The sequence below is a fragment of the Phyllobates terribilis genome, unplaced genomic scaffold, assembly GCF_046119375.1.
Source record: "Phyllobates terribilis strain yellow unplaced genomic scaffold, ASM4611937v1 Scaffold_5__5_contigs__length_657084704, whole genome shotgun sequence".
NCBI classification, from domain to species: domain Eukaryota; kingdom Metazoa; phylum Chordata; class Amphibia; order Anura; family Dendrobatidae; genus Phyllobates; species Phyllobates terribilis.
Genome location: NW_027362765.1, coordinates 259370402 through 259386179, shown reverse-complemented (window position 1 = coordinate 259386179; position 15778 = coordinate 259370402).

Here is a 15778-nt window from a genome sequence, read left to right as displayed (position 1 = left end):
GAGGACTATGAGGTGCATTATACTATATGGAGGACTATGGGATGTATAATACTATATGGAGAACTATAGGGGCTTATTATACTATATGGAGGACTATGGGGGTGCATTATACTATATGGAGGACTATGAGGGGTGCATTATACTGCATGGAGGAGTATGGGAGATGCATTATATTATAGGGAGGACTATGGGCTGTGCATTATACTATATGAAGTACTATGGGAGGTGCATTATAGTGTATGGAGGACTAGGGGGGCTGCATTATACTATAGGAAGAACTATGATGAGTGTATTATACTTGTGCTATAGGGCACCATGACTTATATGTACGGCACTGGTGAGTATAATGTTGTTGTTTTTTGTTGTATAAAAGAACAGCGGCAGAACGGAGGACATATACCAGGATGGGGGATGTACCGTATATACCATGATGGGGCCCAGGATAAGGGAGACTTACCAGGACGGGGGATAAATATACCAGGATGGAGGACATATAAACAGTATATATATTTATATATATTTTATATATATATATATATACTGTATATATATATATATATTTTATATATATATATATATATATATACTGCTCAAAAAAATAAAGGGAACACTGAAACAACAGAATATAACTCCAAGTAAATCAAACTTCTGTGAAATCAAACTGTCCACTTAGGAAGCAACACTGATTGACAATCAATTTCACATGCTGTTGTGCAAATGGAATAGACAATAGATGGAAATTATTGCCAATTATCAGCACACACTCAATAAAGGAGTGGTTCTGCAGGTGGGGACCACAGAACACATCGCAGTACCAATGCTTTCTGGCTGATGTTTTGGTCACTTTTGAATGTTGGTTGTGCTTTCACACTCGTGGTAGCATGAGGCGGACTCTATAACTCACAGAAGTTGCTCAGGTAGTGCAGCTCATCCGGGATGGCACATCAATGCGAGCTGTGGCAAGAAGGTTTGCTGCGTCTGTGAGCGTAGTGTCCAGAGGCTGGAGGCGCTGCCAGGAGACAGGCCGGTACACCAGGAGACGTGGAAGGGGCCGTAAGGGGGCGACAACCTAGCAGCAGGACCGCTACCTCCGCCTTTGTGCAAGGAGGAACAGGAAGAGCACTGCCAGAGCCCTGCAAAATTACCTCCAGCAGGCCACAAATGTGCATGTGTCTGCACAGACAGAAACCGACCCCATGAGGGTGGTATGAGGGCCCGACGTCCACAGATGAGGGTTGTGCTCACAGCCCAACACAGTGCAGGACGCTTGGCATTTGCCACAGAACACCAGGACTGGAAAAGTCGCCACTGGCGCCCTGTGCTCTTCACAGATGAAAGCAGGTTCACACTGAGCACATGTGACTGACGTGACAGAGTCTGGAGATGCCGTGGAGAGAGATCTGCTGTCTGCAACATCCTTCAGCATGACCGGTTTGGCAGTGGGTCAGTAATGGTGTGGGGTGGCATTTCTTTGGAGGGCCGAACAGCCCTCCATGTGCTCGCCAGAGGTAGCCTGACTGCCATTAGGTACCGAGATGAGATCCTCAGACCCCTTGTGAGACCATATGCTGGTGCGGCTGGACCTGGGTTCCTCTTAATGCAGGACAATGCCAGACCTCATGTGGCTGGAGTGTGTCAGCAGTTCCTGCAAGATGAAGGCATTGAAGCTATGGATTGGCCCGCCCGTTCCCCAGACCTGAATCCGATTGAGCACATCTGGGACATCATGTCTCGCTCCATCCACCAACGTCACGTTGCACCACAGACTGTCCAGGAGCTGGCGGATGCTTTAGTCCAGGTCTGGGAGGAGATCCCACAGGAGACCATCCGCAACCTCATCAGGAGCATGCCCATGCGTTGTAGGGAGGTCATACAGGCACGTGGAGGCCACACACAATACTGAGCCTCATTTTGACTTGTTTTAAGGACATTACATCAAAGTTGGATCAGCCTGTAGTGTGTTTTTCCACTTTAATTTTGGGGGTGACTCCAAATCCAGGCCTCCATTGGTTAATAAATTTGATTTCCATTGATGATTTTTGTGTGATTTTGTTGTCAGCACATTCAACTTTGTACAGAACAAAGTATTCAATGAGAATATTTCATTCATTCAGATCTAGGATGTGTTATTTGAGTGTTCCCTTTATTATTATTTTTTTTGAGCAGTGTATATTTATCTCCAAAGAAAAAAAGGCAGCACTCCATATTTAGTGGAAAAAATAGGACTTTATTAGCCTATCAAAATTGTGCCAACGTTTCGGCTGAGCACAGCCTTTCTCAAGCTGTGCTCAGCCGAAACGTTGCCACAATTTTGAGGGGCTAATAAAGTCCTATTTTTTCCACTATATAGGAAGCGCTGCCTTTTTTTCTTTGGAGATATATTACATTAAGACAACGGAATCATTGAGAGGATTTGCACCCAGCACCCACCCATGGATTCCTGTGCTGTTCCATTTTCTTCTGAAATATATATGTAGTCAGAATGGAGGTGAGCCCGGTCCAAATCTTGCATTGGGTCCCATCAGATTCTAGTTGCGCCACTGACTGTATGCTACATAGTCTTAACCCTTTAATGCCTTATGATGGATATATTCGTCATGTAGCGTGTCAGGGACTTTGGAACAGTCTCAGAAGCAGAGCCCACTCTGCACTGGGCAGATGTCGGTTATATTATATAGATGGCATCTGACGTCGCAACAGCGACATGCCTGACGATTGCTGCTGTTAACCTGTTTAATGCCGCTATCAGTTGCTGACAGTGGAAATTAAGCAAGACATGATCACATGAAGTCGATGGCTTGCTACGACAGCTATGACTGTTTCTATGTTATGTAATCTCTCCTGTGACTTCCAGCCTGTTGTTTAGTGTCATGGAAGACAGTGATTTTTACTATATACTGCAATACTCTTGTATTGCTCTATATTGCATAAGCGAGCAGACCATCGTAGGTTGAAGTCCCCAAAGGGGACCAAGAAGGAAGGTAAAAAAGTAAATAAAAAGAGTTTTTAAAAATGGAAAAAGAAAATCAAAATTCGAATCACCCTTTTTTCTCTAGATAAAATTAAACTATGGAGAAAGATATAAAAAATTCAGGGGGGGCCAAGAAATAAAAATTAAGGGGAAAAATTAAGAAAGAAAATTAAGGGGACCAAGAAATAAATTAAAAATGTAAATAAAAAGAGTTTTTAAAAATGTAAAAAAAAAATCTTAATTCAAATCACCCTTTTTTCTCTAGATAAAAGATATAAAAAATTCACATATTTGGTATCAACGTGTTCATAAAAGTCCAAACTATGAAAATATAAAATTAATTGACCCAATCTGTAAAAACTGTAAAGCAAAAAGAAAATCAAAATGGCAAAATTGTATTGGTTGTTGTTACAACTCCACAAAAAGGTGCATTAAGAATCGATCAAAGCGTCGTAAACACCCCAAAATAAAATCAATTAAAATATTAGGTCACCAAGCAAAAAAAGAAGCCCTCACACAGCTCCACCGACCAAAAAATAAAAATGTTACAGGTATTCAAAATTGGTGACTCAAGCTAAATTCTGTTTTTTTATGAATTTTTGAATTTTTCTTCACCACTTAAACAAAAAAAATGCAAGACTGGTATCGTCGTAATCATACTGACCTGATTGGTCCAGGCATTTGGCCATGCATAAAGATCGGACATCAGACAACAAAAACTAATTTTTATATATACAGTTGAAACCAGAAGTTTACTTACACTATAAAAAAGACACATATGCACGTTTTTCTCAATATCTTACATGAAATCAGAATAAACCTTTCCTGTTTTAGGTCAGTTAGAATAACCATAATTTTTAATATTTGCCAAATGACAGAATAATGAGAGAGAGAGAATTTTTTAAGGCATTTTTATTACTTACTACAAAGTCAAAAGTTTACATACACTAAGATTACTATGCCTTTAAACAATTAAGGACTGCCCATATGATGATAGCATGTGTTTGGAAGCTTCTGTTTTTGGCAACATCTGAGTTAATTAAAAGACACACATGTGGATGTATTTTAATGCACACCTGAAACATACTGCTTCTTTGTGTAGCATCATGGGAAATTCTAAAGAAATCAGCCAAGATATCAGGAAGAGAATTGTGGGCTTGCACAAGTCTGATTCATCCTTGGGTACAATTTTAAGATACCTAAAGGTGCCTCGTTCATCTGTACAAACAATTATCTGCAAGTACAAACAAGGTGAGAATGTCCAGCCATTATACGGCTCAGGAAGGAGACGCGTTCTGTGTCCCAGAGATGAACATGCTTTGGACCAACATGTGCATGTCAACCCAAGGACAAAAGCAAAAGACCTTGTGAAGATGATGGTGGAAGCTGGAAAGATTGTGTCAATATCCACAGTGAAGCGAGTACTACACTACCGTTCAAAAGTTTGGGGTCACCCAGACAATTTTGTGTTTTCCATGAAAACTCATACTTTTATTCATCAAATGAGTTGCAAAATGATTAGAAAATATAGTCCAAATATTGACAAGGTAATAATAATGATTTTTATTTGAAAGAATAATTTTCTCCTTCAAACTTTGCTTTCGTCACAGAATGCTCCCTTTGCAGCAATTCCAGCATTGCAGACCTTTGGCATTCTAGCTGTTAAGTTGCTGAGGTAATCTTGAGAAATTTCCCCCCATGCTTCCTGAAGCCCCTCGCACAAGTTGCATTGGCTTGATGGGCACTTTTTGCGTACCATACGGTCAAGCTGCTCCCACAACAGCTCAATGGGGTTGAGATCTGGTGACTGCGCTGGCCACTCCATTACAGATAGAATACCAGCTGCCTGCTTCTTCCCTAAATAGTTCATGCATAATTTGGAGGTGTGCTTTGGGTCATTGTCCTGTTGTAGGATGAAATTGGCTCCAATCAATTACTGTCCACAGGGTATGGCATGGCGTTGCAAAATAGAGTGATAGCCTTCCTTATTCAAAATCCCATTTACCTTGTACAAATCTCCCACTTTACCAGCACCAAAGCAACCCTAGACCATCACATTACCTCCACCATGCTTGACAGATGGCGCCAGGCACTCTTCCAGCATCTTTTCAGTTGTTCTGCATCTCACAAATGTTCTTCTGTGTGATCCAAACACCTCAAACTTTGATTTGTCTGTCCATAAAACTTTTTTCCAATCTTCCTCTGTCCAATGTCTGTGTTCTTTTGCCCATATTAATCTTTTCCTTTTATTAGCCAGTCTCAGATATGGCTTTTTATTTGCCACTTTGCCCTGAAGGCCAGCATCCCGGAGTCGCCTCTTCACTGTAGATGTTGACACTGGCATTTTGCGTGTACTATTTAATGAAGCTGCCAGTTGAGGAGCTGTGAGGCGTCAATTTCTCATACTAGAGACTCTAATGTACTTGTCCTCCCACTTCTCTTTCTACTCTGGTTAGAGCCTGTTTGTGCTCTCCTCTGAAGGGAGTAGTACACACCGTTGTAGGAAATCTTCAGTTTCTTGGCAATGTCTCGCATGGAATAGCCTTCATTTCTAAGAACAAGAATAGACTGTCGAGTTTCACATGAAAGTTCTCTTTTTCTGGCCATTTTGAGAGTTTAATAGAACAAACAAATGTAATGCTCCAGATTCTCAACTAGCTCAAAGGAAGGTCAATATAGCTTCTCAAATCAGCCAAACCGTTTTCAGCTAGGCTAACATACTTGTGCAAGGGTTTTCTAGGGTTTTCTAAACATCCATTAGCCTTCTTACAAAGTTAGCAAACACAGTGTACCAATAAAACACTGGAGTGGTGGTTGTTGGAAATGGGCCTCTATATACCTATGTAGATATTACAATAAAAACAAGACGTTTGCAGCTAGAATAGTCATTTACCACATTAACAATGTATAGAGTGTATTTCTGATTCATTTAATGTTAGCTTCATTGAAAAAAAAAGTGCTTTTCTTTCAAAAATAATGACATTTCTAAATGACCCCAACCTTTTGAACGGTAGTGTATATCAACATGGGCCTGAAAGGCCACTGTGTCAGGAAGAAGCCATTACTCCAAAAGAAACATAAAAAGACAGATTAATGTTTGCAAATGCACACAGGAACAAAGACCTTAATTTTTGGAGACATGTCCTGTGGTCTGATGAAACTAAAATTTAACTGTTTGGGCATAATGACCATTGTTACATTTGGAGGAAAAAGGGAGAAGCTTGGAAGCCTAAGAACACAATCCCAACTGTGAAACATGGGGGTGGCAGCATCATATTGTGGGGTTGTTTTGCGCTGGAGGGACTGATGCACTTAACAAAATAGATGGCATCATGAGAAAAGAAGATTATGTGGCAATACTGAGCAACATCTCAAGACATCAGCCATGAAGTTAAAGCTTGGGCGGAAATGGGTCTTCCAAATGGACAATGACTGAAGCATACTGCCAAAATGGTAACAAAGTGGCTTAAGAATAACAAAATCAATATTTTGGCGTGGCCATCACAAAGCTCTGATCTCAATCCTATTGAAAATTTATGGGCAAAGCTGAAAAGGCAGGTGCGAGCAAGGCGACCTACAAACCTGGATCAGTTACACCAGTTTTGTCAGGAGGAATGGGCCCAAATTCTGGCCAACTATTGTGAGAAGCTTGTGAAAGGATATCCCAAACATTTGACCCAAGTCATTCAGTTTAACCCCTTAACGACCGCACATTTTTACGGTGGTCATTAAGGGTACTTATGCCACAGCGCCATGAAAAAGTGGTGACAGCTGACACCCTGCAGTATCGGCTCCGGCTGGTTTTGATGCCAAGGGGGGCCTATTAACCCCTTAAATACCGCTGTCAATCGTGACAACGGTATTTAAGTTGTTACAAGGGGGTCACAAGACCCTCTTAGTAACCATTGGACCCTGAGAATCACAGGTCCCGATGGTTACCATGGTGCCCTGAGATCATGTCATGATCCCAGAGTATGGTGGCCTGTGAGATCCAGCAATAAACTGGATCTCACAGGCAGAGTCAGTGACTCACTGACAGGTCTCATACACTGCAGTACAGGAGTGCCGCAGACACCCTGAGACCATTCCATCAAAGTCTGCGTTCCAAACGTCACTCTTTCCTTTCCAGGCCCTGCTGTGCACCCAAAAAATAGTTTTCCCCTATATATGGGTATGTCCATACTCAGGAGCAATTGCACAACAAATTTTGGGGTACATTTTCACCTCTTACCCTTGTGAAAATAAAGAAATTGGGGCTAAAAGTACATTTTTGTGGAAAAAAATGGATTTCTTATTTTTACAGCTCTATGTTATAAACTTCTGTGAAGCACCTGGAGGTTCAAGTTGCTCACCACACATCTAGATAAGTACCCTGAGGGGTCTAGTTTCCAAAATAGGGTCACTTCTAGGGGGTTTCCACTGTTTAGGCATATCAGGGACTCTCCAAACACGACATGGCGTCCGCTCTCAATTCCAGCCAATTTTGCTTTCAAAAAGTCAAACTGTGCTTCTTCCCTTCCGAGCTCTGAAGTGCACCCAAACAGTGGTTTTCCCCCACATATGAGGTATCGGCAAGCTCAGGATAAATTGCACAACAAAATTAATTCATGTCAGACATTGAGAAAAACACTCATATGTGTCTTTTTAGATAGTGTATGTAAAATTCTGGTTTCAACTGTACGTATAGAGATAGCATTGCAATCACTATCCTGAATTACATGACTGTTCTTATTTCATACTTACATAAATTGTTCTTCAATTTGTGCTTGACATTTTTCTAAATAGAAGTAATTGCAAAAACCTTAATTGGATAAAAAGAGAGACGTTTCCTTATAAATAGCCTAATGTTAAATACCATTTTTTTTTCATTTATTTATTAACAGTAAAATACACATGCAAGGTAACCTTAGTTCACAGACTCCAGGTATTCCAGCAGCTGGAAACTCCAGTAATCTTAAAGCGCACCTTGTGCTCAGTAAACCACATATGCTGTCAGGTGGACGCCATTATACTGATTAAAATGATACCTTGGATGATGAAATCCGTCATGTGGATCTTTTATAATCTTTATTTTCAGTTTTGAGATAATGATATGCTCGTGCTTTGGGGCGGGCCTTTGGGGAGGGGCTTTACCTTGTGCTCTGCTTATGTATGTCTCCCTCAAAGGTTCCCATAAAGTTTCAGGTGGCTGTGGCTGTGAACTCTGGCAACCTTTAAGGTTACTTGAGTTCAGAGTTCACAGCCACCCGGTCTCTTGGTAGCTCGAGTGCCGGACTAATGAGTGCCAGAGTGCCGAGCATTGGACTCGTGGTCGCTCATCAGTATGGCACTCGAGCTGCCCTGGTGAGAATCAGGCGCTGTGAACTGAGGTGATGTCAGTAAAGTTACTTCAGTTCACAGCGGCGCTGCCCTCCTGAGAACCAGCTACTCTGAACTAAGATAACCTTACTGATGTCACCTCGATTCACAGTATCCTGGTCTTGCAGAGCGCAGTGTGAGACTCAGCAGTGGCTGCTGCTCCAGTCTATGGAGCTGCGTTCTCTGAAAGGAGCTCCATAGACTGGATGAAGAAGATTGAGATCATTGTGGGACCTCCATGTTATGGATTACGGCGGACCCTATGGATTACTTTTTAATTATTTTTTAATAAATGGTGGAAAGAGGGAAATTGTTGGGGAGTTTTTTTCAAACAAAGATTTTTTTCTGTGTGTTTTTTTCAAATAACGATTTTTTTTCTGTGTGTTTTTTTCAAAGACTGTTTTTCTTCTTTTTACTTACTGAGTTACTAGTGGGGGTGTCTGATAGACGCCTCTCCATTACTAACTCATGGGCTTGATGTCAGCGGACATTACACCACTGGCATCAAGCCCACAATCCCATTACCCTGATTGCCACCGCACCAGAGAAATTGGGAAGAGCCGAGGCTATGCGCCAAAATTGGCGCATCTAATGGAGTAGCTGTTTCTGGGGTGGCTGAGAGCTGGTCTTATTAGGCTGGGAAAGGGACAATATAAATGGCCATTTTCAGCCTATTTATATCAGTCCCCAGCTGTCTGCTTTGCCTTAGCTGGTTATTAAAAATGGGGGGAACCCCACATCATTTTTTTAGGGTCCCCCATTTTTAATATCCAGCAAAGGCAAAGCAGACAGCAAGGGGCTGATATTAATAGAATGGGAAGGTCCATGGATATTGAGCCTTTCACAGAATTATAAGACCAGCTCACAGCTGTCTGCTTTCTCTTGGATGGTTATTAAAAATAGGGTGGACACCATGTAGTTTTCTTCATTCATTTATTTATTAGTATTTTTAATTTATTAGTAATAAACAAAAAAAAAACGGCGTGGGGTCCCCCCTATTTTTAATAACCAGCTAGGGGAGAGCAGACAGCTGCGGGCTGATATTAATAGGCTGGGAATGCCCATGGTTATTGGGCCATTGTCAAACCTACAAATATCAGCCTGCAGCCTCCCCAGAAGTGGTGCATCATAGCTGATGTGCCAATTCTGGTGATTAGCCTCTGCTCTTCCCAATTTCCCTGGTGCGGTAGCAGTAAGGCTGTGTGCCCACGATGCATTTTTTAAGTGTTTCTGCAGCGGCAAAAACGCTGCAGAAATGCTTAAAAAACGCATGGTAGAAGGCCTGCCATGTTCTCCAATGATAATCCGCATGTGCTGTGCACATGCTGCGGAAATTTCCGCTGCGAATTATCATTGTGGAAAAAAACGCAGCACTAACAATTATTTTGCGGAAGCGCTGCGTTTTCGCCGCCATTGACTTGCATTGGAACGCATGGATTCCGCATCACTGCATCTGTACATGTGGAATCCATGGGTTCCAATGTACGGATGGTACCCGGGTGTGGAGGAGAGGAGACTCTCCTCCGGACCCGGGTACCATAGAACCTGTGAAAAAAGAATAAAATAAAAAATAAATATTATACTTACCTTCTGATGGCCCCCGGTCTCTTTGTCTTCACTTGCCGGCAACTTGCGGTGGACTGAAGGACCTGCGCTGACGTCATAGTCATGTGACGGCAGGTCCTTCAGTGCAGTGTACCGCGAGCTGCTGGCAGCCAGGACAGAGCGAAGGAAGACTTCGGGGGCCATCAGAAGGTAAGTATAGATTTATTTTTTATTTTATACCATACTTATACCATTCTTTAGGTCACAGTATATAAATCCATGCCTTTTGCATGGATTTATACTGTATAGTGTGACCAAGTTGTCAAGTACTTTTCCAAGTGATGCTAAAATCGCTTGGAAAGCACTTGTCAACCCGCATGCGGAAATGCATGTGAAGAACGCTTCACATCCGCATGTCCCTGGCAGGAAAAACGCATGTACAATCCGCATGCGTTTTTTCTGCCAGGGAGATGCAGAAACGCTCAGGAAAAAATCCTGAGCATTTCTGCATCTTGGGCACATAGCCTAAGGGTAATTGTTTTTGGGGTTAGTAATAGAGAGTTGTCAGTCAGACACCCCCATTACTAACCCAGTAGTAAAATAGATAGTAGTGGATAGTAGTAAAGCTACCACTATGCACAGCCGCCGACTAACGACTACTCTCATCAGCGTCACCTGCTCTCGCTGCTATTAGCGAGAGCAGGAGACGCTGATGACACTAGTAGTCATCTCAGATGACACCTGACAGGCAGTAACCTTGTCACTGCCGGCCACAGCTGCTGGTTCAAACTGTCATCTGTGTGACAGCGTGGGAATCGTGATACCCTGCGGCTATGACCGGCGGTGACTTCAGTAAGGTTACCGCTGGTCAGAGCCGGTGTTTCCCACGCTGTCACACAGATGACAGTGTGAGAACCGCTGGATGTTCGGGTCCCCCATTGACTAAAATTAGGTTCGGGGTCAAGTTTCTGTACCGAACCGAACTTTTAACTGTAGTTCGGCCGAACCTGACAAACCAGAACATCCTCGGGTTCGCTCGTCCTTACTTATGATACTGTATATTCTGCAGTACACTTACATTAGTCACCTGTATGACACCATATGTACATATTTCCACCATTACCTTTCCTTTCTAAATCCTTGGTACCCAGTATATATATATATACCTATAACCATGTGCTTTGGCATACACTGTGTGCAGAATTATTAGGCAAATGAGTATTTTAATCACATGATACTTTTTATACATGTTGTCCTACTCCAAGCTGCATAGGCTTGAGAGCCAACTACCAATTAAGTAAATCTGGTGATGTGCATCTCTGTAATGAGGAGGGGTGTTGACTAATGACATCAACACCCTATATAAGGTGTGCTTAATTATTAGGCAACTTCCTTTCCTTTGGCAAAATGAGTCAGAAGAGAGATTTGACGGGCTCTGAAAAGTCCAAAATTGTGAGATGTCTTGCAGAGGGATGCAGCAGTCTTGAAATTTCCAAACTTTTGAAGTGTGATCACCGAACAATCAAGCGTTTCATGGCAAATAGCCAACAGGGTCGCAAGAAGCGTGTTGGTCAAAAAAGGCGCAAAATAGTTGCCCATGAATTAAGGAAAATCCAGCGTGAAGCTGCCAAGATGCCATTCGCCACCAGTTTTGCCATATTTCAGAGCTGCAACGTTACTGGAGTATCAAAAAGCACAAGGTGTGCGATACTCAGGGACATAGCCAAGGTAAGGAAGGCTGAAACACGACCACCTTTGAACAAGAAACATAAGATAAAACATCAAGAATGGGCTAAGAAATATCTTAAGACTGATTTTTCAAAGTTTTTATGGACTGATGAAATGAGAGTGACTCTTGATGGGCCAGATGCATGGGCCAGAGGCTGGATCAGTAAAGGACAGAGAGCTCCACTCCGACTCAGACGCCAGCAAAGTGGAGGTGGGGTACTGGTATGGGCTGGTATCATCAAAGATGAACTTGTGGGACCTTTTCGGGTTGGGGATGGAGTGAAGCTCAACTCCCAGACCTACTGCCAGTTTCTGGAAGACAACTTCTTCAAGCAGTGGTACAGGAAGAAGTCGGTATCGTTCAAGAAAAACATAATTTTCATGCAGGACAATGCTCCATCACATGCATCCAACTACTCCACAGCATGGCTGGCCAGTAAAGGTCTAAAAGAAGAAAAAAAAATGACATGGCCCCCTTGTTCACCTGATCTGAACCCCATAGAGAACCTGTGGTCCATCATAAAATGTGAGATCTACAGTGAGGGAGAACAGTACACCTCTCGGAACAGTGTATGGGAGGCTGTGGTGGCTGCTGCACGCAATGTTGATCGAAAACAGATCAAGCAACTGACAGAATCTATGGATGGAAGGCTGCTGAGTGTCATCATAAAGAAAGGTGGCTATATTGATCACTAATTTTTTTGGTTTTTGTTTTTGCATGTCAGAAATGTTTATTTCTAAATTTTGTGCACTAATATTGGTTTACATGGTGAAAATAAACAAGTGAGATGGGATTATATTTGGTTTTTATTAAGTTGCCTAATAATTCTGCACAGTAATAGTTACCTGCACAAACAGATATCCTCCTAAGATAGCCAAATCTAAAAAAAAAACACTCCAACTTCCAAAAATATTAAGCTTGGATATTTATGAGTCTTTTCGGTTGATTGAGAACATAGTTGTTGATCAATAATAAAAATAATCCTCTAAAATACAACTTGCCTAATAATTCTGCACACAGTGATTCTTATCACTGTAGTCTAATACATACCATAGGGTGATCTGTTTCATCAGCTATTATTTATGTATCATTTCTTATCTATGTACTGTATTTATTTATATACTATTTTGTGTCCTAGCTATTAACTTTCTCTGGTTTGTGATATTCTGGTCTTGTTAGCATGTTATATTATCTGCCAATTCAGATGTGGAATCTATTACACAACATGAAGCACCTTTCTTTTCTTGTGTAGATTGGGAGGAAGAAGGCGCTATTAGGCCGCTCACTATGGTGGCTGCGAATTTGTAGACAGGGAACCGATGCCAGTCCGTATGGATGTATTGTAGATTTAGAGTTTTTTTAAAATTGCGCCAGCGATAGTGGAATGGATTAGGGAGACGGGGTAATTAGTTAAAATTCCTTTATTGGGTTACAAGTTATTAAAATGTGTAAAATTGGAATAGAATAGGATATAAGATAGTCCGTAAGAAGTACACTAGGTCCGGGTGTGTACAGTAAATTTTCAATAAATAAAATAAAATAAATAGAGTTCATAGATTTCAATAGATGAATATCAGTTCAATAGGCCAGTAGGTAGTTCAATGGAAATGGGTCAGTACTGGCATATGAACCCGATTTTCCTTGATGGAGGTATTGGTGCGGAGACCGTGGTCAGACGTGGTGATCGTTCCTCAGCGTAGTGGGGTTTTTTGGCTTCTTTTTGGATTCAGCTAGGGAGAAGGGGGGGGGGGGAGAAAATATATAATGGGAGTAAGATGATTCTTTTAGTATAGAGTTGTGCATACAGTTTGGTGATCAGGGGTGTGATCACGTACCTTCTGCCGGATGTGATTGGCCCACTTTTTTTCGTTGATCCTGTCTGTGGGGCCTGTAGACTTCACAGTGTATTAGTCATATTCAACCGCTGTGTCAGATTCGAACATGGCCAATGTCCTGAGAAGGAAGAAGCAGGGTGAGCTGGGTCCTGCCTGGGGACCCTGTTTAAGTGGGGTCTGACCTTGGTGAGGTACCTGCCCTTTTTTGGACGTGCTTTAGTGTGTAAGTTCACTGACCTGTGATGGGTCCAGAGGGTGGGTGTGCTTGCTGAGAGTCACCTGGGTCTGAGTGTGGTGGGTGCAGCAGGAGGCTCTGACTGAGCTGTCCGTGGCGGCTGCGATTGAGGTTAGCGTCCTGAGGGGCTGAACAAAAGTGAGCAATGGAGGTGGTCACAGAGTGATGCAAAACAAACACAGAGGGGTTACTGTAGTGCGAGGAGTACTTACACTGGGTGGTTGTGCCTTAGGTAAGCCAAGGGGCTTAATGTTGGTCCAGAGAGGTGGTAGTAGAGTATTATGGAGAAGCACTCGGTGTCATACAGTCAGGTGCAGCAGAAGATGCACTGGGTTTCCTAGGGTCACATGTAGCAGGAGGCTCTGGCTGCACTATAGGGGAACAATGGTAGGCAGTCAGGAGGTTGTCACAAAGTGATGTAAGGCTTATACAGAGGAGTTGATGTAGTGCAGGAAGTACCTTAGATGAGTTGCAAGGCTTATTGGTGGTCCAGAGGAGTGGCAGAGTATAGTGCAGAGGCACTTACAGTTATATGAAAAAGTTTGGGCACCCCTATTAATCTTAAGCTTAATGTTTTATAAAAATTGGTGTTTTTGCATCAGCTATTTCAGTTTGATATATGTAATAACTGTTGGACACAGTAATGTTTCTGCCTTGAAATTAGGTTTATTGTACTAACAGAAAATGTGCAATCTGCATTCAAACAAAATTTGACAGGTGCATAAGTATGGGCACCTCACCAGAAAAGTGACATTAATATTTAGTAGATCCTCCTTTTGCAAAAATAACAGCCTCTAGTCGCTTCCTGTAGCTTTTAATGATTTCCTGGATCCTGGATGAAGGTATTTTTGACCATTCCTCTTTACAAAACAATTCCAGTTCAGTTAAGTTTGATGGTCACCGAGCATGGACAGCCCTCTTCAAATGATCCCACAGATGTTCAATGATATTCAGGTCTGGGGACTGGGATGGCCATTCCAGAACATTGTAATTGTTCCTCTGCATGAATGCCTGAGTAGATTTGGAGCGGTGTTTTGGATCATTGTCTTGCTGAAAGATCCATCCCCTGCATAACTTCAACTCTGTCACTGATTCTTGAACATTATTGTCAAGAATCTGCTGATACTGTGTGGAATCCATGCGTCCCTCAACTTTAACAAGATTTCCGGTGCCGGCATTGGCCACACAGCCCCAAAGCATGATGGAACCTCCACCAAATTTTACTGTGGGCAGCAAGTGTTTTTCTTGGAATGCTGTGTTTTTTTGCCGCCATGCATAACGCCTTTTTGTATGACCAAACAACTCAATCTTGGTTTCATCAGTCCACAGGACCTTCTTCCAAAAAGAAATTGGCTTCTCCAAATGTGCTTTTGCATACCTCAGCCAACTCTGTTTGTGGCGTGCTTGCAGAAACGGCTTCTTTCGCATCACTCTCCCATACAGCTTCTCCTTGTGCAAAGTGCGTTGTATAGTTGACCGATGCACAGTGACACCATCTGCAGCAAGTTGATGCTGCAGCTCTCTGGAGGTGGTCTGAGGATTGTCCTTGACTGATCTCACCATTCTTCTTCTCTGCCTTTCTGATGTTTTTCTTGGCCTGCCACTTCTGGCCTTAACAAGAACTGTCCATGTGTTCTTCCATTTCCTTACTATGTTCCTCACAGTGGAAACTGACAGGTTAAATCTCTGAGACAGCTTTTTGTATCCTTCCCCTGAACAACTATGTTGAATAATCTTTGTTTTCAGATCATTTGACAGTTGTTTTGAGGAGCCCATGATGCCACTCTTCAGAGGAGATTCAAACAAGAGAACAACTTGCAAGTGGCCACTTTAAGTAGCTTTTCTCATGATTGCATACACCTGGCTATGAAGTTCAAAGCTCAATGAGGTTACAAAACCAAAAAAAGGGCTTTAGTAAGTCAGTAAAAAGTAGGTAGGAGTATTTAAAACAAGAAAATGATAAGGGTGCCCATACTTATGCACCTGTCAAATTTTGTTTGAATGCAGATTGCACATTTTCTGTTAGTACAATAAACCTCATTTCAAGGTAGAAACATTACTGTGTCCAACAGTTATTACATATATCAAACTGAAATAGCTGTTGC